Source organism: Caretta caretta, chromosome 3 (assembly GCF_965140235.1).
Source record: "Caretta caretta isolate rCarCar2 chromosome 3, rCarCar1.hap1, whole genome shotgun sequence".
NCBI lineage: Eukaryota > Metazoa > Chordata > Testudines > Cheloniidae > Caretta > Caretta caretta.
Window position 1 is genome coordinate 44,999,468 of NC_134208.1, and position 13,392 is coordinate 45,012,859.

Below are 13,392 nucleotides of genomic sequence, written 5' to 3' on the forward strand. Positions count from 1 at the left end.
GACTGTTCTCAGTGGTGGCAGATGACAGAACAAGGAGCAATGGTCTCAAGTTGCAGTGGGGGAGGTCTAAGTTGGATATTAGGAAACACTATTTCACTATGAGGGTGGTCAAGCACTGGAATGGGTTACCTAGGGAAGTGGTGGAATCTCCATCCTTACGTGTTTTTGAGGCCCGGCTTGACAAAATCCTGGCTGGGATGATTTAATTGGTGTTGGTCCTGCTTTGAGCCGGGGTTGGATTAGATGACCCCCTGAGGTCTCTTCCAACCCTAATCTTCTATGATTCCACCTTTGGTGGCTGGCAGACCTGTTAAGATCCAACAGGGCAGGACTTCCTGCCAACCTCAGAAGAGAGAGGAGGATTGTGACACCCTGACACCCCAATATTCACCACTGTAATGTAATTAGTATATGTCTTATACAAAGTATGCCTTGTGAGGTGTGATTCTAAAAATCTTGATCTGTTAGACAGTAATATCTTATTGGACTGTACGTGCTATCATCATATGTGAAGTTATGAAGTTTGGCTATGTATGTGTTACTGAAACATGTTGAGGCTGAAAACACCCACAAACGCCTTTCAGGTACAACAGTAAAAAGGCCAAACAATGTTAATGGCTTATTGAGGAAATACACACAAGCACAAGGATTACCCTAGGAACTGTGTACAATAGAAACCTCTCAGATAGCACTATACAGGGGGAACTGTTTGACTCCTTTGATGATCCCCTTTGAGGATCTGGGCCTTAGCTTGTGGTTTCAGTAGCTATTAATGTTTGTGTTGCTGTTGGTTTCTGCCAGAAAAGATGTGTTATTGATATATCAATATCTCAAATTGCCCTATGCAAACTTAACCAAGATTTTTTGTTTTGGAATTACAGATTGGGTGTATTGGACCAGTTATTGAAATAACAATTTGAAAGCTGATTCATTCTTTTCCCAGATCTCTATTTTTCCTCCCTACCTTTCCTTCCTTTCTCCTCATTACAGGATCAGCTTTAGCGGCTGCTGTTGCAGGGTTTATACATTCTCTTTTCGCACTAAATGTCTGATTGATATATGTGAATAAAATTAATTTGTTGTCTCCCTATAAAGTATGGATGATGTACAGTAGTGATGGAGGGAGTTAGAATTCTCTGATCTTCCTATGTAAGAGAAAGCTTTAAAAAAGGGGGCCTTGTTCTAGCTCACGTACACTTACAAGTCTCCCTTTCAGAGGAAGCTGCACATATGTATTTGAGGCTAGACTGTGGAACTTAATGTAATACTGTTTCAAGTATCATTGGAGTTTGGAACTACTACAAGTCAATAAGAAGGATAAGACAGTTTACTGAATTTTTATCATTTTGAGTACCATTCCAGTGACCGAAGGCCTGCCTGTGAGATGCTGAGCTCCTCTGAGAAGGTGCATAACACTTTGATGGATTGGACCTTGAGAGAGACTTCAGCCAGCAGAATGAAAAAAAAAAAAAAAAAAAGTACTGCTCACTCTTTTTTACTTAGCAAAAGAGAAAAGTAATGCACTATTCTTTGGACTAAATTGTGTCCTCATTTGTACTAAATAGGCCAATCAGCAACCGAGAGAGAGAGCGCATCAGAGTAAATCAAACACGAAGAGCTCTATATATGAATGAGAATTAGGTGATGTATGGTAAATTGGGATAGCTCTTCACAGAGGTGAAATTAATATAGAATACTGAAAAAAAAAATGTTTGAAAGTGAATGGGATACATCAAACAAAAGTTTTGGGGCTAGTAGAATGCGGGAACAATAAATGGTTCCAACAGCTGAAGAAATGTCAAGGGGAAAGACAGAACTGTGACCCGGCAGTGAAAAGCCAGATGCTTAAAAGGTAAGCCTCAAAAGATACCAATCTTTTCAAACCTATGAACCTTTTTGTCCAGCCTAAATGAAGGGAAACTACAAACAACCAGGAATCACATAATGGGTTAATAGGTAATGTGAAACCAATAATATCATATTTCAAATCATATTAATTTCCAAGCTTATGGCATTATCTGGTTAAACAACTGTTTAGTAACATTTGAAATACTGCAATCAATTTAATATTTCTTTATTCAAACATTGTACACAAAGGAAGAAGGGAGAATCTCCCATGATAGCTAGGTAGGATTCAAATCAAACCTCAGGGGATCTGGGATTCAGCTTGTGCAGAACAATTGGGAAAATGCTGACCACTTTAGAACAGAAGGAATGGGAAGCATCTCATCTTCATAGTCATATAGTTTAAGGCCAGAAGCGACCAATAGATCATTTAATCTGACCGCTGGTATAACAGGCCATAGAATTTTACCCAGATATCACAGTACTGAGACCAATAACTTGTGTTAGACTGAAGTATATAGTTCAGAGAGTCATCCAATCTGGATCTGAAAACATCAGAGATGGAGAATCCACCACTTCCCTTGGTAGTTTGTTCTGAGTGTTAATTATCCTCACTGTTAAAAGTTTGCTCCTTATTCCTAATTCTAAATTGTCTGGCTTCAGCTTCCAGCCATTGGGTCATGTTATGCCTTTCTCCACCACATTAATAAGCCCTTTAGTACCCAGTATTTTCTCCCTAAGAAGGTAGAAAACATTATTGATATACTGAAAACAAGTTACCTGTCAATCTTCTTTTTGAAAACCCAGACACACTGAGCTCTTTATGTTTCTCACTGAAAGACATTTTTCTCCAGCCCACAAATTATTTTTGTGGCTCTTTTCTGTACCCTCTCTAATTTACAACATTTTAAAAATGTGGGCATCAGAGCTGGATATAGTATTCCTGTCTCAGTCTCAGTGCTGTATAGAGTTAAAACCACATCCTTCCTCCTACTCATCTGTTTATACATTCAAGAGTCACATTAGCCATTTTGCCCTGGCATTGCACGGGGAGCTCATGCTGAATTTCTTGTCCACTCTGATCCCTAAATCTTTTCTGAGTCACTGCTGTCCAGTGTACAGTCCCATTCTGTAGGTATGGCCTACATTCCTTTTTCCTAGATGTATAACTGTGTATTTGGCTCTATTAAATACATTTTGTTTGAATTGGCCCAGCTCACTTCCTGACTCGGATCACTCTGTATGACTGCCCTGTCCTCATCATTATTTATCACTCCAGCAAACTTTGTGGTGTCCTCAAATTTTATCAGCAGTGATTATATATTTACTTCCAGATCACTGATAAAAATATTTAATATTTAATTCCTGAGGAATCCCATTTTAAACACCCAACTAGATGACAATTCCCCATTGCCATCTACTTTTTGAGATATGTCAGCTACCCAGGTCTTAATCCATTTAACATGAACTCTATGGATATTGTATAATGCTATTTTTTTTATTCAGGATGTAATTGGGATCTAAATCAAATGCCTTCAAAAAGTCTAAGTGTTATATATACATAGTTATCTTTATCAATTTTGTAATCTCATCTGAGTAGGAGCAGAGACCTGTTGAGTGGAAAAAGGAACATTCTGGCCTATTAGAGTGTTGAAATCTGTCTTGGATGGGAGGGATAAAGTTTGGAAGTGAGCTGTCTACTGGCAAACTGAATGGTCTGGGGCTGTCGCCCATTGAAAGAAGACAGGCAATGAAAGGAGGAAAGAAACCCTGTTAGAGCCTCACTCTGGATTATGAAGTTTGGGATCTGGCTGTCTTGAGCAATATGAGAAAAATCAACTGGCAAAAGTCATTTCTGTGCCAAAACCAACCAAAAAAAAAATCTCTTAAACCTTAAAAACATTGTTTCAAATCCAGTGAAATGGATAAAGTCAAATATATCAAAGTAAATAAATAAATTTAAATGTTAAAAACAACTAAAGAAGTCAGTCTTACACAAAGCATTATATAACCTTTATGAAAACAGGATTTATAGTGGAAATGCTGACAGACTAACTAAATCTGCAGTTGGGACACTACTACAGTATAATATTCTCATCCTGGCCCTTGTTCATTGCACCTTCAGATTCATTTCCATGAATTTACTTAAAGATAAACTCGAACGTTTGCTGAAAGTAGCTTGTCAGTGTGGTTACAGGCTCTTAGTATCATTTGGTCAAAGCCAAAACAACCCTGTGAGAGCTGCAGCAGCAGAACAGCTTGTCAAACTAAAACCTTCAGCAGATGGTTCTAAATCATAGGAACTCCACTTTGTGTGCTGAATGCTTGAGCAGTTCCATGAATAACAGAAAGCTGTCCACAAATATGTGGGGAAAGAGCAGATGTGTGAGGCTGATGTTGCCTGATCTCCACCAAATGGAATCCTATTGCTGTCAAAAGCACTGTCTCTTGTCTGTTTGAGACAGTGACTTAAAGCATTCACCTGAAACACCTCCATTTTTTAAATACGGCACCTCTACTTGTTGCTGTGAAAACTGAGAATTTACACTGGCATGGTAGGAAGGTAGACACTGCAGCAATACAATGTCTGAGGGAATGGTTACAAATCTCTCAGCTTTTCTTTAAAATTTCTACATAAAACTTAAATGATTTTTGGTTTTGCCAACTTTGGTTCAATTTCACCCAGCAGAACAGATCTTTTTAATCGTAAAAAGAAAAGGAGGACTTGTGGCACCTTAGAGACTAACCAATTTATTTGAGCATAAGCTTTCATGAACTACAGTTCACTTCATCAGATGCATACTGTGGAAAGTATAGAAGATCTTTTTATACACACAAAGCATGAAAAAATGGGTGTTTACCACTACAAAAGGTTTTTTCTCCCCCCACCCCACTCTCCTGCTGGTAACAGCTTATCTAAAGTGATCACTCTCCTTACAATGTGTATGATAATCAAGGTGGGCCATTTCCAGCACAAATCCAGGTTTTAACAAGAACGTCGGGGGGGAAGGGGGGGTAGGAAAAAACAAGGAGAAATAGGTTACCTTGCATAATGACTTAGCCACTCCCAGTCTCTATTCAAGCCTAAGTTAACTGTATCCAGAACTGGGCAGGAGGGTCTCATGGGACACTGCAGTGGGTACCTACCCCACCCCTAAGAGCTAGAGGCACCTGCCGGGAGGCGCGGTGGGGAGTCCCGGAGGTGCTTACCTGGGGCAGCTCCCAGGAAGCATCCAGCAGGTCCCTCTGGCTCCTAGGGGCAGGGGAGTGTAGCTGGGGGGGGAGCAGGGGGAGCGGCCGCTCCCCCCACTGATCACATCAAAAGTGGCGCCTTAGGCGCCGACTCCCTGGGTGCTCCGGGACTGGAGCACCCACGGGGAAAATTTGGTGGGTGCAGAGCAGAAAAACCTCGCAGAAAAACCGGTTCTAAAAGGGCTTCTAAATTTAACAACCGGTTCTAGTGAACCAGTGCGAACCAGCTCCAGCTCACCACTGAGAATATCTCCCTTAAATAAAGCCTTCTGAAGGAACACTTGAACTCTTGTAAAAGCCAGATAAAATTTAAAAGTCCCAAAACAAAAGTGTCTAGATTCCAGCAGCAACTCCTTGTGTTATAAGGCCTCAGGCCTCTCTGCTGCCTTTCCCCTTTTGTTCAGCGTTCCTCACAGGCCCTTCTGCCTGGAGAGCTTTTGCAGTCTTTCCTTTACTTGTTCAGATTGTCTCCCAGACCTCCTTGCCTGGACACCTTTTGGCTTAGTTCAGGCTCTCTGGGATTTCCCCTCCTCTGGAACTTTCTTTCTCCTCAGGAGATTTGTTCGGCTGTGCTCTTCTAAGCCTTACAGGGTACGTCTACACAGTGAACGGCAGTGAATCTCAGAGCCCGTATTGACGGACTCAGGTTTGCGGGGCTTGTGCTACAGCACAAAAAATAGCTGTGTAGATTTTGCAGCTTGGGCTGGAGCTCCGGTTCTGAAGGCCCCCCTCCCTCGGCTTTTGAGCCTGAGCTGCAATGTAGCATAAGCCCAAGTTGTTGACCCTGCCTCAGAGGCTTGCTGTTGCTCACTATATAGACATACCCTTAATAGGCTCAAGTGCTCCTTCCTGAATTAACTACCTATTAACTAACCCCAGCTAGACCTGGCTTGGCTCATTCACTTCAGTGGAGCCTCTCACAGGATAGCTGGGCATTTGATTCCCTTAATGCTCCAGCCCTATGAAGGTGCCTTCTCGAATCCTATGAATCTACAATCCTAGTCACAACTCCAGCACTCACTGAGCTCAAAGACTTAGATAATTGCAATTTTAGCCTGATAGGTGGTGGATATTTCAGCCTAGCCCTTTGACAACCACAGTACCCAGATAGATGGGATACCATTGGACAGAATGATACTCTAGAGGTGCATAGGAGTTTATTTTTCCATTTTGAAATGTTTATGGCCTGACCTCAGTGAGTGGCCGGGGACTTTCACAGGTCTCCATGAACAAAAGTTCTGAGATCCCCTATAGAATGGTGGGTTGTTTTTTTTTATTATTTCTCTGGCATGAGTCTGCCAGAACTAAAATTAAGCACCTCCCTAGGTCTGGTGACTGCTTATCATTGCCCATACTTTGTGACTGTATTATTATAAAGACTATTTTCTACCTTAAAGTGGAGAGACTGTGCTAGATGGTGTTAGGGAATTTGGACAAATATTCTGAGCATAACTGAAATGTTATATTATAATTGTATTTTGAGTGTGACAGCCTAAGACCTCAAATACCACTACAGTGTAATCTAGTAAATGAAAGGTAAAAGTCTCATACAGACACTCAGCAGGTTTCCAGAAGCTTTATTCTGTGATTTGCATAATTTTATGGTGCGGAGAATATAGAACATGGAAAGTTGTCAGTTATTTTGGACACTGTGGTACTACTGATCTTCACTTTTTGTTCCTCTCTCATTTTTGAAAGGAAAATCAAGGGTAACATTTTGAAAAAGAGGCAGTTTTCTTCAACTGTGGCCCAAAATGAAGACATCTGTTACATGATTTAGCTGGGAAAGGAGGTTATAGTTACTACTAGTTAATCCTGAAGGGATCCCGAATCAGGTTATTCTGTGAAGTGAAACTCTCCTTTCCCACCACAAAAAAAAACATCAAGAAGTTGCCCCATTAAGTCTATCATTATTTATATCTCTCTCAATATTCTGTCCTCTAACTGCTCTCTCTGTCACTGTGGTCAGCAGAATGGTTCTTCTCACTGCCCTCTACAAGTCTGAGGGGGATACTGGCATCTCTTTTCCCATTCTGCCCTATCCCTTTCACATGGGTATTGAGCAGGGGGTTGGACTAGATGACCTCCTGAGGTCCCTTCCAACCCTGATATTCTATGAAAGGAGGTGCTGGATCAGCTTTGGTGTTAGAAGTTATAAGGTGTGGTCTTTTCTCCAGAGTGAGCCAGTAGACAGCATATTGATCTTCACTCAGCTAGTTATACCCAAGGCTAACCAGAATGGCAATCAATGCATTCAAACAGTAGTAGATCCCTCTGTCCCCCATTAAATTTGGGACTTTGGCACAAATTATGTCCCACTTGGGCCCACTGTAACATGAGTTCAAAAAGCAAAACTAGTAATCATAAGACTGATTGGATGAAAGCCTCAAACAATATCCAAAAATATGAAAGGCTAGATTCTGCCAGGTGCTGAGTCCTCCTGAGAGATGCCTAATGCCCTCAACCTAGTTGATGTCAGTGGGAGTCAAACACACATCTTGTAGAATCGTACCCATATTTAACACTCCCTAACCTTGACAGTGACAGCTATCGCTACCGATTTTACATGGAAGGCACCATAGTCATGGGCAGCAGTATAAAATCCTAAAATAGATAGTTATTCCCTCTTCCACAGTACGACACATGGCAAGTAATTAAATGCCTGGGTTGCCTGTGAGTGGATACGTGTGTAGGAAGAGAATGAGGTCTATTAATTAGAGCAGGGAACTGGAAGTAAGACTTCTGGGTTCCATTCTCAGCTTTGTCTCAGTTTGTTATGTAATTTTTACCATAATCCCTCTATACCTTTGTTCACCCATCTATAAAATTGAGACAATAATACTTTAGCCAACTCACAAGGGTGTTAGGAAACTTGATTTTATAAAAGTATTTTTCTTATGTTTTATTAAGTGATTAATTTATTACCGACATACAGTGTTTGATATTCTGTATTTGTGCATTGCATTTGATGACAGCTGCAATAATGATATAACTTAATGTAAAATGGAAATTTGATCAGCAAAGGGTCTGACTCTCCTCTCCCCCCCCCTTTTTTTTTCACCAATACAACTTGATTGACTTCAACAGAGCCTGTCACCGAGAGCAGTATATGAGCCCCCAAACTATAGCTAATGAATTAGATTAGGACAAACATAACCAAGGGCCATACTTAAAAGGGGGAGAAGTATTAAAACACCTCCTATAATTCATTATAGAGGATAAAAAACAGACCTGGAGCAGCTAAATTAATTCAGAGATTCAACAGCCATCTTGTGCCAGCAATTCCTCAGAGGTAATCCTTGTTAGACAATGACAGATGATAGGACCAAGGGGCATAATGAAAGCTAGCAAAAAAAAAAAATCAAAATCAAAACAGACATTAAAATAACAGTTCTTCATGCAGGAAATAATAAACGTTTGACACAGCCTAATGGGCCAGTTTGTTGGCACAAAGACACTAAGGGTCATTTAAGAAGCAGTTACACACTGTCCTGAGGAAAACATCATTGCAAAAATAATAAAGGATACAATTTGATAAACCAAATAGTCTGCATGTATCTTTGATATCCTTTATGTGGAAACAGTTCTATAAACACTTTCCCTCACATTTTAGGAAAATACAACATCAAAGAAAAAATTATACTCAATAGCTTTTATATTTTGTGTGGAGAATTAAAAAGTCCAGACTACTAGCTTGTGCAATAAAAGTATAAAACATTATTATTAGTCAAGTAACCGCAATCATGTTTAACCAATTATAATCTCATCAAATTTCCTGCTTTTGGACTAATTTTTCTCTTACATCTAAATGTTAATACAAGTGGTATAAATATTGAAGAATTAGTGAAATCTCATTATGTGACTCGGGGAACCAAGACTTCTCCGCAGCAAAACATGAGCATCTCATGAGCAATCTGATAATGAAACTCAGGACCAGCTGAGGAGCTAAATTGTCATGGCACCATTGACTTTAATGGACTTCAGGGGAGGATATGGCTCATGCTATAGTTCCATTCATCAGACAAGTTGTTAAAGGAAAGTCCTGTCTACTATTTCGGAACCCAAGAGAGGATAATCATAGAGTCTACTTTATATAGATTTTTAAATGGTGTGCATCACCATAGTATCTGAGTACCTTCCAGTGGTGTATTAAGCGATGTGACTAGCATCCATTACTTATGGTTCATTCTCATCCTTTTCTCAGAGGCAGAAGTGTGTGAGGGGTGTTTGGTTTGGTGTGTGAGAGGGGCAGGGATGTTATGTACATATTGCTGTGTGTTTATATTAGAGAAAGCAGGCAAATAAATGTGTCTTGCATTTCAAGTGGAATGTGATTAAATGTGGGATGGACCTTAGTTCTTGGGGGAGTTCATTAGACCCCCCCCCCAAAAAAAGTTCTGTTTCCCAGACAGATGAGCATTACCCTTATTGTAGAAAGTTCCATTGTGCCAGAGGAGTATAATTGTCAACCCTCTTCTTCATCCTAGAGTTCTGGTCAATCTTTTAGATATCCTAGGCCCGGGCCACTATGTACCTTGAAGATAAGGACTGAGATCTTGAATGTGACTCAGTCTATGGGAAGCTGTCAAGGTTCCTCCCCCACTCTGAACTCTAGGGTACAGATGTGGGGACCTGCATGAAAACCTCCTAAGCTTACTTTTACCACCTTAGGTTAAAACTTCCCCAAGGTACAAATTAATTTTATCTTTTGTCCTTGGAATATCCACTGCCACCACCAAACTCTAACTGGGTTTACTGGGAAACGTAGTTTGGACACGTCTTTCCCCCCAAAATCCTCCCAACCCTTGCACCCCACTTCCTGGGAAAGGTTTGGTAAAAATCCTCACCAATTTGCATAGGTGACCACAGACCCAAACCCTTGGATCTGAGAACAATGAAAAAGCATTCAGTTTTCTTACAAGAAGACTTTTAATAGAAATAGAAGTAAATAGGAGTAAAGGAATCACCCCTGTAAAATCAGGATGGTAGGTACCTTACAGGGTAATTAGATTCAAAACATAGAGAATCCCTCTAGGCAAAACCTTAAGTTACAAAAAAGACACACAGACAGAAATAGTCATTCTATTCAGCACAATTCTTTTCTCAGCCACTTAAAGAAATCATAATTAATGCATACCTAGCTAGATTACTTACTAAAAGTTCTAAGACTCCATTCCTGGTCTATCCCCAGCAAAAGCAGTATACCAACAGACACAGACCCTTTTGTTTCTCTCCCTCCTCCCAGCTTTTGAAAGTATCTTGTTTCCTCATTGGTCATTTTGGTCAGGTGCCAGTGAGGTTACCTTTAGCTTCTTAACCCTTTACAGGTGAGAGGATTTTTCCTCTGGCCAAGAGAGGGATTTTAAAGGGGTTTACCCTTCCCTTTACATTTATGACAGAAGCCAATGTAGAGAGCTGAGAACAGGTGTGATGTTCTTGCCATATCCTGCGTTGCTGCGATGACGTGCTGCAGAATCTTAGATTTTATGGCCAGAAGCAGATATTTTCATCGGTCTTGGAAACAAGCCTTTCATTCTGTTATTGTCGGACATGGCACTCATATTTTATATGCATAATGCTGAATCCTGTCATTAAAATATACTTAGGGGGCTATAGCATGTCATCAGTGGAAGTTCTGCACATGACCCACTATAACCTACAAAATTAACCATTTTTCATTCCTAAGTAAAATACTGTTTCAAAGTTTATCATATAGATTTTGTTTTTCTTTTGGAGTGGGTGGCTGGAATAAAGTGTTGGAGTTACAGCTCCACAGACTGAAGTCCTTTCTTTAGCCATAGATTAAGTACAACACCTGTAGCAGCTGCACAAGCTTCCACCACTCTGCAGTATCAGTGTAGCTCATGGTGACCTACATGGATCACCACTGGGGGAGGGCAGGTGAATTATAGTTCAGACTCCATAGTCTGTTTATTCCTTGCCCTCTCTACTGAGGCTAGTAACAAGGGTGCCAACTGAGGGCATGATTTTTATAATGTCAATATTTGCTCCCTTGGACTGAGTTGATAATGACCTATGTGGAATGAAAATGGAACCAAACACACAAAAGGCTGTTTGATATATCTTATTGTCTACCTATTTATCCTAGCATTTATACTGTGTTCATCATCATGGTATCTGAGCACCAATCCCAAATTCCATGGGCCACCTCATTCCCACAGGATTTTTGCATTTCAAAATTGTTGTTCACTTAATTTTAAGTTGATCAGTGGCTAAAGCAGGGGCTTAATATTTGTGAAAACTTGAGATAAAAAGATAACATAGTGAATTATTGCATTAAACAAACAAAATGAGGGTGTGTATTTTATGCATGGGGTTAAGGGCAGAATTTGTGCAAGTCCTTTCATCTGATGGGAGGATATGGTAGTGCCAGAGTCTCGCTGAACTAGACATACCTGACAAAATGCTGGGTTGATAAGTGGAATGATAAACTTTTAAATCTTCTCATTGAGACTTTTATTAACATTTATTCTACTGGAGGGACCATTTGACCATTTATGGAAAACTCTTTACCTTTTTCATAAGATTATTACTTCTGCCAAATCAGAAGTGAATCAGTAGAAGCAGATGTGAATCAGTACCTGCAACCCATGAAGAGTTAATCACTTTTGATGGGTTGCTCATAAAATGTGAGTGTTGACAACCCGGACTTAAATTCAATCAAAATAAGTCATGAGAGTTAACAGCACGTGAGCCATGTGAATACTTGAGTACATCTAAACATTTTTTCTTTAAAAAGCGACATGTGCTTCAAAAGCAGGTGTAAAAATTATTACTGTCAGGTTGAAGTGACTGCTCTGTGTACGTAGGGGTTTTTTTTTAGTTTGTGTATGTGGGGATGTGGTAGTTTAGAGAGAATATATTGAATTTAAGCGGTAGAACTCTACACATAAAAATCATGCAAGGAAAAAGGTCTAGAACATAATACAGCTCTGTTGTAATTATTGTATCTAACAGGTCTACCTCAGCTTTGAGCCCAATTGTTGGAAAGTGAGTGAAAGTTCATAAAATATTATTAAAATAATGTGTAACAGTGAATGTTGATAGGAGGGGTATGCAAAGGAGACAGACAGGCTGGATTAGTCCAATCTAAAAGGGCTACTAATACCTCCCAAGGGTTGTGTTAAGAATGTGACTGGTAAACAAAGGAGAATGGAATCAGAAATAAATGGAACAAAACTGGTGTGTTGGAAATTAGGCCTAAGTGGTGGACAAAATAATAATGAGATGGGTTATTTTGCCCATCACCACCTTTTTGGGTGTTCTTAAAAGGATACTTTTGGTGTGTGTGTGTGTGTGTGTGTGCGTGTGTGTGTGGTGGGGAGGATAAGTGAGAAACAGGTCAAGAACTTAACTTGCATGGTGGTAGCCTGACATCCGTCTGCCCCTGGGCGAGCCACAACAGTCTCGGTAATCAAAGGGTAGAGTCCCACCGAGGGGGCAATCTCTGTAATCCGAGGCATCCTACCCTTATAAGGTGGGGGTTTGGGGGCTGAAGGGGACACCGAATCTGCCATTACAACATTAGGGGGGGTCTGGGGGCTAACATTAGCTACGACCGGTCCTGTTGGAGTCAAATTACAGCTCTGTAGAATGTCTGTTCTATCTCTGAAAGCCATAAACGCTTGTGCATACAGATGTTCATTCCATTTACCCGTTCGCTGACAAAACAAAACTAATTGGAGGATCGTATTATAATTGACTGATCCTCCCGGTGGCCACCATTCCTGGTCCTCTAGCCGATATTGAGGCCAGGCTACTGTACAGAACCTTTTCAATTTGCTTTTTGTCATTGGATCTGATCCAAACACTTTCCAGCGTGCTAGAATGCATTCTAGGGGCGTGCACTGTGCCCCGCCTGTAGTACTCTGTCCCTGTCCCATATTCCTGGATGACTCTGGGCATCCCCAGGTCTTAACAGAGAAAGTCCAGACCACTGGACTGTTCCTACCTTTTCCACAGGACTGGTTCCTCACCGTCGCCTGCAGTTGCTTCTCCACTATAGGGGCGCGTTGCACCGTTGTGCCCTCCGGGGTCACCTGAGGAAAAAATGGCCCTTGCTGAGTGTAAACAGGCAGCAAGTAACGCATGAAGCTGCTCTTCTCAGAGCCCAGCTGCTGTCTCTTTCCACACAGGATTTGTAACGCTTGCTTCTATACAACCAAGCAGTGAGCATATGCATACTATTAAGCTTAACGGCCAAGTGCTCCATGGTTGGAGAGATACGGGTGCAGAGATTTCTGTGGTAGGGAGGGACCTGATCCAGGAGAAGGA

At 40.8% G+C, this 13,392-nt stretch overlaps 1 long non-coding RNA gene across 1 annotated transcript in view; it reads right to left on the bottom strand.

The window, feature by feature from the left end:
* LOC125634492 (uncharacterized) overlaps positions 1-13,156 on the bottom strand; it is a 55,870-nt gene extending 42,714 nt beyond the window's left edge. Inside the window, exons 1-2 of the long non-coding RNA XR_007355940.1 lie at positions 13,070-13,156; positions 8,329-8,441 (exon numbers count right to left, since the gene is read on the bottom strand). This is a non-coding gene — a long non-coding RNA (uncharacterized LOC125634492). The remainder of the gene's footprint in view (positions 1-8,328; positions 8,442-13,069) is intronic.
* Between the last annotated feature and the right edge of the window lie 236 nt (positions 13,157-13,392).